Source organism: Panulirus ornatus, chromosome 63 (genome assembly GCF_036320965.1).
Source record: "Panulirus ornatus isolate Po-2019 chromosome 63, ASM3632096v1, whole genome shotgun sequence".
NCBI classification, from domain to species: Eukaryota; Metazoa; Arthropoda; class Malacostraca; order Decapoda; family Palinuridae; genus Panulirus; species Panulirus ornatus.
In genome coordinates, this window is record NC_092286.1 from 1,250,892 (window position 1) to 1,265,276 (window position 14,385).

General features: G+C 43.6%; 1 protein-coding gene across 1 annotated transcript in view; it reads right to left on the reverse strand.

Moving 5' to 3' along the window:
- Nucleotides 1-276: 276 nt before the first annotated feature.
- Nucleotides 277-14,385, reverse strand: part of LOC139745928 (osteoclast-stimulating factor 1-like) — a 112,356-nt gene continuing 98,247 nt past the window's right edge. The window contains exon 5 of the mRNA XM_071656615.1: nucleotides 277-2,454. The gene's annotated coding sequence lies outside the window, so the exon portion shown is untranslated. The remainder of the gene's footprint in view (nucleotides 2,455-14,385) is intronic.

Here is a 14,385-nt window from a genome sequence, read left to right on the forward strand (position 1 = left end):
TATTGTATCAAAACAGGATGTTCATTATCTACGTTTTTAAGGACATTGTATTGCTTCTACCTTGACACTTGGATTTAATTGGTTGAGCAGCTGATATTTGCTGAAATGTTTGTAGAGCTATATTTTTGCATGAGGTATTAACTCATGCATAATTAAAATGGAGTTAGAGGTTTTTGTTGGAATGCAAAAGAAGTTATACCAAATTTGGGTTAGCTGAAGCAAAAACTTCACCATGAATTTGACAGAGATTAGACATATATTTTTATGACAGAGTAGTAAGGTTGTGGCAAAAATATCTTTATTCACATTCAGAGTAAACATAACCAGCTTTGATACTGGGTAATGTGCTTTGTGCTACATAGAAATTTTATTCAGATCTGCAGCTATCAAACTTTCCATTTGGAAGCTGTACATGACCACTTTAACTTATGATATTTACATACAGTTTGCAAATGATTTTGATGCTAACATACATTGTTCAATAAGCGGAGGTTTCTTGATCTTACATGAAGTGAGGTATGTATGCATCACTTTGACTATATCATGTGATGAGACTGGTTTGCTGATACCATAATTCAACCACCAAGCTTCCTGTCATCACCTCATATCAGTGGCTGAGAACATTACACTTTTAAAAGAAATTATGTTTTGATTATCTCTGTTAAAGCATATCTGGCTCAAATACAGTTTATATATCAAAATTTATTTATAAGAAATATCTTCATAAACAACCTTCATGCACCAAGGGTATTTATACTTGCACTTACAGAATTATATCCAGCAGTAAAAATCCAAAGCAGTACGGAAAAATTATTTTGAACATGTACTTGAATATTACAAAAAGAATTTTATATTTTTCAAAACCTAATTTTCCACATTTTTTTTACTGCATTTCAACAATGACTTTAATATGATAGAATTTCTTAGTTATATTATTTCATTGAAGATATAAATGAAGTACATAAATCAAGGCCTGAAGATAAATTTGTGATATAAAAATTTAATATGTTCAGAAAATTTAGATCATTAAGTTTTTGAAACCCTAAAATTAGTTGTATTATATTTCCAGTAACAGAAATATTTTGCAGCTTTTAGGTTCTTTGGTAGATTAGCATTCTTGTTAATTTTTCACAACTACTCGGGGGATGGTTGGAAAAAGCAGACTTATAAGATTTTGGGATGTGGTTTTAGGTTTGCACGTAGGTAAATTGTTGATATTCTAAATATGGTAAGGCATTCATGTTTGTAGAAAAGGTATTTTATACTGTTATAAATAAAAACCTTAAGTGTTGTACCATTAAAACATGGTATCTGACCAAATAATTTTTCATTACATTAACTGAAATGCTACTTCTGCCTAATATCTGAAACACAGTTTATGTTGATGACCATGTAGCACTTGTTCAATACATTGTTAAATATTCAGATGGATGACATGTATGCAGTCAAGTTCATATTCTCTGTAAACCATTTTCATTGCATATAAACTTTCCTCCTGAATGCCGCCTTTCATATGTAAGACTGTTATTGCATATATGTAAATCTTTGAGATTAGAGGAAGTTGCCTCACCCCAGACCATCGTCCAGCCACACTGTTAAGTCTCCCCGGGTAATTTAAACAATCATGTATTACAAAAATCATCATTAAGAACTGCTAGATGATAAATGGGTGAATAAAACATGCACTAAAGCATAGTCCTTTTTAACACTATGAAAGAGTACTATAAGGGACTAAATTGTAAAAGTGGCTTTGTCATGTCCTAAGTTTTTTGTTAATTGAAAATGTATTTATTTATCCATCATCCTTTGAATTATATTTTTGATAATAGAATTTTTCATATTTGCTTTATGAACACTTAATTAAAATTTTCATGATATGTTTTAGTTAAATATATATCAGCAATATAAAAGGTATTGTATAATATATATTATATTGGTTAGGAAGTCAAGTTTACTTGTAATGAAAATAAAATAATTTTTTCCATGAAAGAATTATTCATGTGTAAGTTTGATTAGAGGTAAAGGTATGTCTACTTGATCCATTTAGTTGTGGCATATTTACAAAAACTTAAAAAGTGTTAATGTTCCTTGTCTCTGGCTACATTTGACATTTAGTAACCAACGGGCATACTCAATTTATTTAGAAAGTGCTCAGTTTGGTCTCACACTAAATTTAGAACTCTTTGGACTGATAAGGCTTCAGACAGCTCTAAGCCACACATGATGGAAAAGCAGCATTAAGAACATCATGTTATTGAGAGAAATTTCTTTTCTTTGTCACATATCAAGAGGTGGGATGCACTAAAATGTAGCTGAAGCAAACAGCAAAAACCTTAAACTGATCAGTTATCTGGGGTGTTTTGTGTACTGAGAGAGAAGGCTGGTGTGTTCATCATACTTTGTGTGAACACTTTGATGGTAGTGCATTTCCCAGAACTTCAATTCAGATTGAACCTGCAAGTGGACTCCCTTTGTTAATGTGATTATAAAACATTATCTGAAGCTATTTGCATGTATTATAAGAAATGTTATTCTAGCAGTAACATGCCAAAACAATTGGATTATATCAAAAGTGTTGAGGTAACTATGGCAGATTTAAAAAAGGGACTAGAAAGAGACATACAAACAGAATTCATTAACAATTGTCATTTAAAAAGCCACAGACAGTTGGAGGAACATTTGTGGCTTAATTACATAAATGAAAATTTTCAAGTCGTGAGCATCTCCTTTGGAAAGATATATTTGATTTAGTTTATGCTGTTGTATGGTATTGATTACTTATTGAGTATAAAATTATAAATGAATGCTGTAGCATGTGAATTATGACTGTTGTTTTGTTGAAAGAGTTGATTGTTTTTGGGCTTACTCATTAACATCAGAATAGGTTTGATTTTTTTGGATTTGACATGAATTAAGGCTTTAATTTATGTTACAAAAAAGTCATGCTCATCTTATGATTATCAAATACAGGACAGAACTACACAGGACCAAATATGTGCCAATAAAATGTAAAGAAACTTACCAGACATTTATATATATATTTATTATTTATTTTTTATTTTATTTTGCTTTGTCGCTGTCTCCCGCGTCTGCGAGGTAGCGCAAGGAAACAGACGAAAGAAATGGCCCAACCCACCCCCATACACATGTATATACATACACGTCCACACAGCAAATATACACACACGCAAATATACATACCTATACATCTCAATGTACACATATATATACACACACGGACACATACATATATACCCATGCACACAATTCACAGTGTCTGCCTTTATTCATTCCCATCGCCACCTCGCCACACATGGAATACCATCCCCATCCCCCCTCATGTGTGCGAGGTAGCGCTAGGAAAAGACAACAAAGGCCCCATTCGTTCACACTCAATCTCTAGCTGTCATGCAATAATGCCCGAAACCACAGCTCCCTTTCCACATCCAGGCCCCACACAACTTTCCATGGTTTACCCCAGACGCTTCACATGCCCTGATTCAATCCACTGACAGCACGTCAACCCTGGTATACCACATCGATCCAATTCACTCTATTCCTTGCCCGCCTTTCACCCTCCTGCATGTTCAGGCCCCGATCACTCAAAATCTTTTTCACTCCATCTTTCCACCTCCAATTTGGTCTCCCACTTCTCCTCGTTCCCTCCATCTCCGACACATATATCCTCTTGGTCAATCCTTCCTCACTCATTCTCTCCATGTGCCCAAACCATTTCAAAACACCCTCTTCTGCTCTCTCAACCACGCTCTTTTTATTTTCACACATCTCTCTTACCCTTACATTACTTACTCGATCAAACCACCTCACACCACACATTGTCCTCAAACATCTCATTTCCAGCACATCCACCCTCCTGCGCACAACTCTATCCATAGCCCACGCCTCACAACCATACAACATTATTGGAACCACTATTCCTTCAAACATACCCATTTTTGCTTTCCGAGATAATGTTCTCGACTTCCACACATTCTTCAAGGCTCCCAGGATTTTCGCCCCCTCCCCCACCCTATGATTCACTTCCGCTTCCATGGTTCCATCCGCTGGCAAATCCACTCCCAGATATCTAAAACACTTTACTTCCTCCAGTTTTTCTCCATTCAAACTTACCTCCCAATTGACTTGACCCTTAACCCTACTGTACCTAATAACCTTGCTCTTATTCACATTTACTCTGAACTTTCTTCTTTCACACACTTTACCAAACTCAGTCACCAGCTTCTGCAGTTTCTCACATGAATCAGCCACCAGCGTTGTATCATCAGCGAACAACAACTGACTCACTTCCCAAGCTCTCTCATCCACAACAGACTTCATACTTGCCCCTCTTTCCAAAACTCTTGCATTCACCTCCCTAACAACCCCATCCATAAACAAATTAAACAACCATGGAGACATCACACACCCCTGCCACAAACCTACATTCACTGAGAACCAATCACTTTCCTCTCTTCCTACACGTACACATGCTTTACATCCTCGATAAAAACTTTTCACTGCTTCTAACAACTTGCCTCCCACACCATATATTCTTAACGCCTTCCACAGAGCATCTCTATCAACTCTTATCATATGCCTTCTCCAGATCCATAAATGCTACATACAATTCCATTTGCTTTTCTAAGTATTTCTCCCATACATTTTTCAAAGCAAACACCTGATCCACACATCCTCTACCACTTCTGAAACCACACTGCTCTTCCCCAATCTGATGCTCTGTTCATGCCTTCACCCTCTCAATCAATACCCTCCCATAAAATTTACCAGGAATACTCAACAAACTTATACCTCTGTAATTTCAGCACTCACTCTTATCCCCTTTGCCTTTGTACAATGGCACTATGCACGCATTCCGCCAATCCTCAGGCACCTTACCATGAGTCATACATACATTAAATAACCTTACCAACCAGTCAACATTACAGTCACCCCCTTTTTTAATAGATTCCACTGCAATACCATCCAAACCTGCTGCCTTGCCGGCTTTCATCTTCCGCAAAGCTTTTACTACCTCTTCTCTGTTTACCAAATCATTTTCCCTAACCCTCTCACTTTGCACACCACCTCGACCAAAACACCCTATATCTGCCACTCTATCATCAAACACATTCAACAAACCTTCAAAATACTCACTCCATCTCCTTCTCACATCACCACTACTTGTTATCACCTCCCCATTAGCGCCCTTCACTGAAGTTCCCATTTGCACCCTTGTCTTATGCACTTTATTTACCTCCTTCCAGACAATCTTTTTATTCTCCCTAAAATTTAATGATACTCTCTCACCCCAACTCTCATTTGCCCTCTTTTTCACCTCTTGCACCTTTCTCTTGACCTCCTGTCTCTTTCTTTTATACATCTCCCACTCAATTGCATTTTTTCCCTGCAAAAATCATCCAAATGCCTCTCTCTTCTCTTTCACTAATAATCTTACTTCTTCATCCCACCACTCACTACCCTATCTAATCAACCCACCTCCCACGCTTCTCGTGCCACAAGCATCTTTTGCGCAATCCATCACTGATTCCCTAAATACATCCCATTCCTCCCCCACTCCCCTTACTTCCATTGTTCCCACCTTTTTCCATTCTGTACTCAGTCTCTCTTGGTACTTCCTCACACAAGTCTCCTTCCCAAGCTCACTTAGTCTCACCACCCTCTTCACCCCAACATTCACTCTTCTTTTCTGAAAACCCATACAAATCTTCACCTTAGCCTCCACAAGATAATGATCAGACATCCCTCCAGTTGCACCTCTCAGCACATTAACATCCAAAAGTCTCTCTCGTGCATCTATCAATTAACACGCAATCCAATAACGCTCTCTGGCCATCTCTCCTACTTACATACGTATACTTATGTATATCTCGCTTTTTAAACCAGGCATTCCCAATCACCAGTCCTTTTTCAGCACATAAATCTACAAGCTCTTCACCATTTCCATTTACAACACTGAACACCCCATGTATACCAATTATTCCCTCAACTGCCACATTACTCACCTTTGCATTCAAATCACCCATCACTATAATCCTCCTCGTAGACTCAGATTGGGGTGTCTAAATGTTGTGTGGATGTAACCAAGATGTGAAAAAAGGAGAGATAGGTAGTATGTTTGAGGAAAGGAACCTGGATGTTTTGGCTCTGAGTGAAACGAAGCTTAAGGGTAAAGGGAAAGAGTGGTTTGGGAATGTCTTGGAAGTAAAGTCAGGGGTTAGTGAGAGGACAAGAGCAAGGGAAGAAGTAGCAGTACTCCTGAAACAGGAGTTGTGGGAGTATGTGATAGAATGTAAGAAAGTAAATTCTCGATTAATATGTGTAAAACTGAAAGTTGATTTAGAGAGATGGGTGATTATTGGTGCATATGCACCTGGGCATGAGAAGAAAGATCATGAGAGGCAAGTGTTTTGGGAGCAGCTGAATGAGTGTGTTAGTGGTTTTGATGCATGCATATATATATATATATATATATATATATATATATATATATATATATATATATATATATATATATATATATATATATATATATATATATATATATATATATATATAGTTTGCTTTGTCGCTGTCTCCTGTGTTAGCGAGGTAGCAATTATGGTTACATCCACACTCATTTAGACACCCCAATCTGAGCCTTCAAAGAGGATAAGCACTCCCCGCGTGACTCCTTCTGTTTCCCCTTTTAGAAAGTTAAAATACAAGGAGGGGAGGGTTTCCAGCCCCCCCGCTCCCATCCCCTTTAGTCGCCTTCTACAACATGTGAGGAATGCCTGGGAAGTATTCTTTCTCCCCTATATATATATAACACTATCTAAAATTCAGTAAAGATAACAAAACGTGTATAAGGTGAGGTGTAACAGCGGCTCAATTGTGTGGCAGAGTATAATTCATCAGGCCCTAACCTAGACAAGTAAATCAGTTATTATCAAGGTAATGGATGGGTTTTAATCACATTTGATACGTATGGGCCACAGTTTATAATATGAAATTGCTTTGTTTTTGTACGGCATTACTGTACATTAGCTATGAAAAGATATACTATAATGAACTTTGATATTTTATAAACCAATATTTAGTTTTTTTGCACCATTTGTATTTCTTATCTCTAAGGCACAATTTGAAGCCATGTTTTCAAATATGTTTTTGGAGATTCGTAAGTGTGGGTCTTGTTTAGTGTTTTATATTTATTTCATTTACTTTTAGCAGCCATTTTTATGATGAATACTCAAAATCAAAGATCTGGTAGACTACTGCAAAATTACTGGTAATTTTCTTCTCTGGAGCATGTTTTTGTGTAAATAAGTAAATATTTTAATTTTTCATAATTTTCCTGTGTATGGGATAGAAGTTTTGTAAAAATAATTTACTATACATTATGCCAGACGTACGGTAACACTAAGTGGTAACTTAGAACCATTCTGGTGAACATTTTACTTAAGAACCATTCTGGTGAAAATTTTAAAGATAAGTTGTGGACATTGAAATAAGTAATGTTAGAGTGTGGCCATTGATTAGCACTGTCACAGGTGTTTATTGGTCAGCAATCTCACACAGATGTTTGTTGGTCACTGATCTCACAGATCTTTGTTGGTCATTGATCATAAAGATGTTTGTTGGCCATTGATCATAAAGATGTTTGTTGGTTATTGATCTATAGATGTTTGTTGGTCATTGATCATAAAGATGTTTGTTGGTCATTGATCTAAAGATGTTTGCTGGTCACTGATCTCACAGATGTTTGTTGGTCATTGATCATAAAGATGTTTGTTGGTCATTGATCTATTGATGTTTGTTGGTTATTGATCTATAGATGTTTATTGGTCATTGATCTATAGATGTTTGTTGGTCACTGATCTATTGATCATTGTTGGTCATTGATTAAAAATGTTTGTTGATCATTGATCATAAAGATGTTTGTTGGTCATTGATCTACTGATGTTTGTTGGTCATTGATCTATTGATGTTTGTTGAACATTGATCTATTGGTGTTTGTTGGTCACTGATCTATTGATCTTTGTTGGTCATTGATCATAAAGATGTTTGTTGGTCATTGATCATAAAGATGTTTGTTGGTCATTGATCTACAGATGTTTGTTGGTCATTGATCATAAAGATGTTTGTTGGTCATTGATCTACAGATGTTTGTTGGTCATTGATCACAAAGATGTTTGTTGGTCATTGATCTATAGATTTTTGTTGGTCATTGATCTCAGATGTCTTTTGATAATTGATCTCACAGATGTTGATATGGTCAATGATCTCATATTTTTATTGGTGAGCACTGTGACATGTTTGTTGGTTAAACCTCTGACAAATGTTTATTAGCTGGCACACTCGCAATGTCTATTGGTCAGTCTCACGGTTGTTTGTTGGTCAGCTCTCTTACAAACATACTGGTTAGTGCTCTCACATATTTTTGTTGGTCAGCACTCTCACAGATATATTGTCATCACTCTCAAATGTTTGTCCATGTAAACATATATGCACTTCATTGTTATGATGTTTAAGTTTCATAAATTGCATTTCCTGAAACATTTGGCCACAAGTAATGTTCAATGGTAGACTTTGCCTGGTGTATGAAACTTTTTCATGCCTGGCTATTTATTGTCAGGTTACCCTTGGGGGGGGGGGGGGGGGGGGGGGGGGTGGCTGGTTTATCAAGAAAGTTGCTGTAAATAATCTGTAATAAATAAAGGTTTCAGTAAGAATACTGTTTTCCTTTTTTCCCCTTTTTGTCAGGTTGCTATTTTAATTTTTGTCTTTTAAGAAAATATATCTTGGATGTTTTCAAAATGTCTATGGTAATTTTGATCATATTCATGACCTTATCCATAGAGACAATTTTTTTTATGCACATTTTAGTGGTATGAAACAAGTTTGATTTTTAAATGGTATTCATTATTTTGTCAGTTGTAAGGTAGTTAAAGTCATGAATTATGACAGGTAATTACATGTTACTTTCATCAGTACTTGGAATGTGATGGTCCTGGATACGATATTTTAAGTTAATGGATCAAAATTAAAGGTAGAAGACCCCTTGATCAGGTTATTTTTCAGATATGAAAAAAAAAAAAATGTTCCTAAGAACCTAAACTATTTATTACTATTATGTCTTTTTTTCCTCACAAATTACTGATCATGATGAATGAAGATTTAGGGTATAAAAGGTGCACTCTTGACTAATATGTTGTGTTAACAATTTCACTAAATTAGAGAGGCAATCTAGCATTGAGGCTCTGGACCCCAATTCTGCAAATATTTACCACAGAAGTGCAAGTGGCCTAACATGAGAGCAACATTCTTAGTCATCTCAATTTATGTGCAAAGTAAATTTACGTTTTTTTTTTATATGAGGCTGTAAGTTTAGAATATTGGTATCATCATTAGGCCAGCAGCAAGGTGGTGGTGTTTGGTCAGCACTATGGGAGAAGTGCAACATACTCATGGCATGGATACGGCCTATAGTTACGGAGCAACACAGTATACTTTATACAGCATACCCACCAGGCTACAGATGGCAGAACCCTCACCCAATAGGCTACAAATGGCAGAACCCTCACCCACCAGGATACAGATGCAGGACCCTCACCCACCAGGCTACAGATGGCAGAACCCTCACCCAATAGGCTACAAATGGCAGAACCCTCACCCACCAGGATACAGATGCAGGACCCTCACCCACCAGGCTACAGATGGCAGAACCCCTCACCCAACAGGCTACAAATGGCAGAACCCTCACCCACCAGGATACGGATGCAGGACCCTCACCCACAAGGCTACAGATGTGAGGCCCCTCACCCTCCAGAATACAAATGGCAAAACCTACACCCACAAGGCTACAGATGGTAAGCCCCTCACCCACCAGACTACAGATGGCAGAACCCTCACCCAACAGGCTACAAAAGGCAGAACCCTCACCCACCAGACTACAGACGGCAGAACCCTCACCCACAAGGCTACAGATGGTAGGCCCTTCACCCACCAGGCTACAGATGGCAGAACCCTCACCCACCAGGCTACAGATGGCAGAACCCTCACCCACCAGGCTACAGATGGCAGAACCCTCACCCACCAGGCTACAAATGACAGGACCCTCACCCACCAGGATACAGATGGCAGGACCCTCACCCACCAGGCTACAAATGGCAGGACCCTCACCCACCAGGCTACAGATGGCAGAACCCTCATCCACCAGGATACAGATGCAGGACCCTAACCCACCCTGGCTACAGATGGCAGAACCCTCACCCACCAGGCTACAGATAGCATGACCCTCACCCACCAGGCTAAAGATGACAAGACCCTCACCCACCAGGATACAGGTGTCAGGAACCTCACTCACCAGGATGCAGATGGCAGGACCCTCACCCACCAGGATACAGATGGCAGGACCCTCACCCACCAGGATGCAGATGGCAGGCTCCTCACCCACCAGGATACAGTTGGCAGGACCCTCACCCACCAGGATACAGATGGCAGGACCCTCACCCACCAGGATACAGATGGCAGGACCCTCACTCACCAGGATACAGATGGCAGGACCCTCACCCACCAGGATACAGATGGCAGGACCCTCACCCACCAGGATACAGATGGCAGGACCCTCAACCACCAGGATACAGATGGCAGGACCCTCACCCACCAGGATACAGATGGCAGGACCCTCACCCACCAGGATACAGATGGCAGGACCCTCACCCACCAGGATACAGATGGCAGGACCCTCACCCACCAAGATACAGATGGCAAGGCCCTCACCCACCAGGATACAGATGGCAGGACCCTCAACCACCAGGATACAGATGGCAAGGCCCTCACCCACCAGGATACAGATGGCAGGACCATCACACACCAGGAATACAGATGGCAGGAACCTCACCCACCAGGATACAGATGGCAGGACCCTCACCCACCAGGATACAGATGGCAGGACCCTCACCCACAAGGTTACAGATGGCAGATCCCCCATGTACCAGGCCTCCAAATGGCAGGACCCTCACCCACCAGGCTACAGATGGCAAGACCCTCACCCACCAGGATACAGATGGCAGGCTCCTCACCCACCAGGATACAGATGGCAGGACTCTCACCCACCAGGATACAGATGGCAGGAACCTCTCCCACCAGGATACAGATGGCAGGTCCCTCACCCACCAGGATACAGATGGCAGGGCCCTCACCCACCAGGATACAGATGACAGGAACCTCACCCACCAGGATACAGATGGCAGGACCCTCACCCACCAGGCTACAAATGGCAGGACCCTCACCCACCAGGCTACAGATGGCAAGACCCTCACCCACCAGGATACAGATGGCAGGCTCCTCACCCACCAGGATACAGATGGCAGGACCCTCACCCACCAGGATACAGGTGGCAGGACCCTCACCCACCAGGATACAGGTGGCAGGACCCTCAACCACCAGGATACAGATGGCAGGACCCTCACTCACCAGGATACAGGTGGCAGGACCCTCACCCACCAGGATACAGATGGCAGGACCCTCACCCACCAGGATACAGGTGGCAGGACCCTCAACCACCAGGATACAGATGGCAGGACCCTCACCCACCAGGATACAGATGGCAGGACCCTCACCCACCAGGATACAGGTGGCAGGACCCTCACTCACCAGGATACAGATGGCAGGACCCTCACCCACCAGGATACAGATGGCAGGACCCTCACCCACCAGGCTATAGATGGCAGGACCCTCACCCACCAGGATACAGGTGGCTGGACCCTCACTCACCAGGATACAGGTGGTAGGACCCTCACCCACCAGGATACAGATGGCAGGACCCTCACTCACCAGGATACAGATGGCAGGACCCTCACCCACCAGGATACAGATGGCAGGACCCTCACCTACCAAGATACAGATGGCAGGCCCTCACCCACAGGATACAGATGGCAGGACCCTCACCCACCAGGATACAGATGGCAGGACCCTCACCCACCAGGATACAGATGGCAGGACCCTCAACCACCAGAATACAGATGGCAGGACCCTCACCCACCAGGATACAGATGGCAGGACCCTCACCCACCAGGATACAGACGGCAGGACTCTCACCTACCAGGAAACAGATGGCAGGCTCCTCACCCACCAGGCTATAGATGGCAGGTCCCTCACCCATCAGGATACAGATGGCAGGACCCTCACCCACCAGGATACAGATGGCAGGGCCCTCTCTCACCATGATACAGATGGCAGGACCCTCACTCACCAGAATACAGATGGCAGGCTCCTCACCCACCAGAATACAGATGGCAGGACCCTCACCCACCAGGATACAGATGGCAGGACCTTCACCCACCAGGATACAGATGGCAGGTCCCTCACCCACCAGGATACTGATGGCAGGACCCTCACCCACCAGGATACAGATGGCAGGACCCCTCACCCACCAGGACACAGATGGCAGGACCTTCACCCACCAGGATACAGATGGCAGGACCCTCACCCACCAGGATACAGATGGCAGGACCATCACCCACCAGGATGCAGATGGCAGGCTCCTCATCCACCAGGATACAGATGGCAGGACCCTCACCCACCAGAATACAGATGGCAGGCTCCTCACCCACCAGAATACAGATGGCAGGACCCTCACCCACCAGGCTATAGATGGCAGGACCCTCACCCACCAGGATACAGATGTCAGGCTCCTCACCCACCAGGATACAGATGGCAGACCCTCACGCACCACGTACAGATGGCTGGACCCTTACCCACCAGGATACAAATGGCAGGCTCCTCACCCACCAGGATACAGATGGCAGACCCTCACGCCCCACGTACAGATGGCAGGACCCTTACCCACCAGGATACAAATGGCAGGCTCCTCACCCACCAGGATACAGATGGCAGACCCTCACCCACCAGGATACAGGTGGCACGCTCCTCACCGACCAGGATACAGATGGCAGACCCTCACCCATCACCAGGATACAGATGGCAGGACCCTCACCCACCAGGATACAGATGGCAGGCTCCTCACCCACCTGGATACAGATGGCAGGTCCCTCACCCACCAGGATACAGATGGCAGGTCCCTCACCCACCAGGATACAGACGTCAGGCTCCTCACCCACCATGATACAGATGGCAGACCCTCACGAACCACGTACAGATGGCAGGACCCTTACCCACCAGGATACAAATGGCAGGCTCCTCACTCACCAGGATACAGATGGCAGACCCTCACCCACCATGTACAGATGGCAGGACCCTCACCCACCAGGATACAGATGGCAGGCTCCTCACCGACCAGGATACAGATGGCAGACCCTCACCCATCTCGTACAGATGGCAGAACCCTCACCCACAAGGATACAGATGGCAGGACCCTCTCCCACCAAGATACAGATGGCAGGTCCCTCACCCACCAGGATACAGATGGCAGGACCCTCACCCACCACGCTATAGATGGCAGCTCCCTCACCCACCAGGATACAGATGGCAGGTCCCTCACCCACCAGGCTATAGATGGCAGGACCCTCACCCACCAGGATACAGATGGCAGGCTCCTCACCCACCAGGATACAGATGGCAGGACCCTCACCCACCAGGATACAGATGGCAGGACCCTCACCCACCAGGATACAGATGGCAGGACCCTCACCTACCAGGATACAGATGGCAGGACCCTCACCCACCAGGATACAGATGGCAGGACCCTCACCCACCAGGATACAGATGGCAGAATCTTCACCCACCAGGATACAGATGGCAGGCTCCTCACCTACCAGGCTATAGATGACAGGTCCCTCACCTACCAGGAAATAGATGGCAGGACCCTCACCCACCAGGTTATAGATGGCAGGACCCTCACCCACCAGGCTATAGATGGCAGGACCCTCACCCACCAGGCTATAGATGGCAGGACCCTCACCCACCAGGCTATAGATGGCAGGACCCTCACCCACCTTGCTATAGATGGCAGGACCCTCACCCAACAGGATACAGATGGCAGGCTCCTCACCAACCAGGCTATAGATGGCAGGAGCCTCACCCACCAGGATACAGATGGCAGGTCCCTCACCTACCAGCCTATAGATGGCAGGACCCTCACCCACTAGGCTATAGATGGCAGGATCCTCACCCACCAGGCTATAGATGGCAGGATCCTCACCCACCAGGCTATAGATGGCAGGACCCTCTCCCACCTTGCTATAGATGGCAGGACCCTCACCCACCATGCTAAAGATGGCAGGACCCTCACCCACCAGGATACAGATGGCAGGACCCTTACCCACCAGGATACAGATGGCAGGACCCTCACCCACCAGGATACAGATGGCAGGCTCCTCACCCACCAGGATACAGATGGCAGGACCCTCACCCACCAGGATA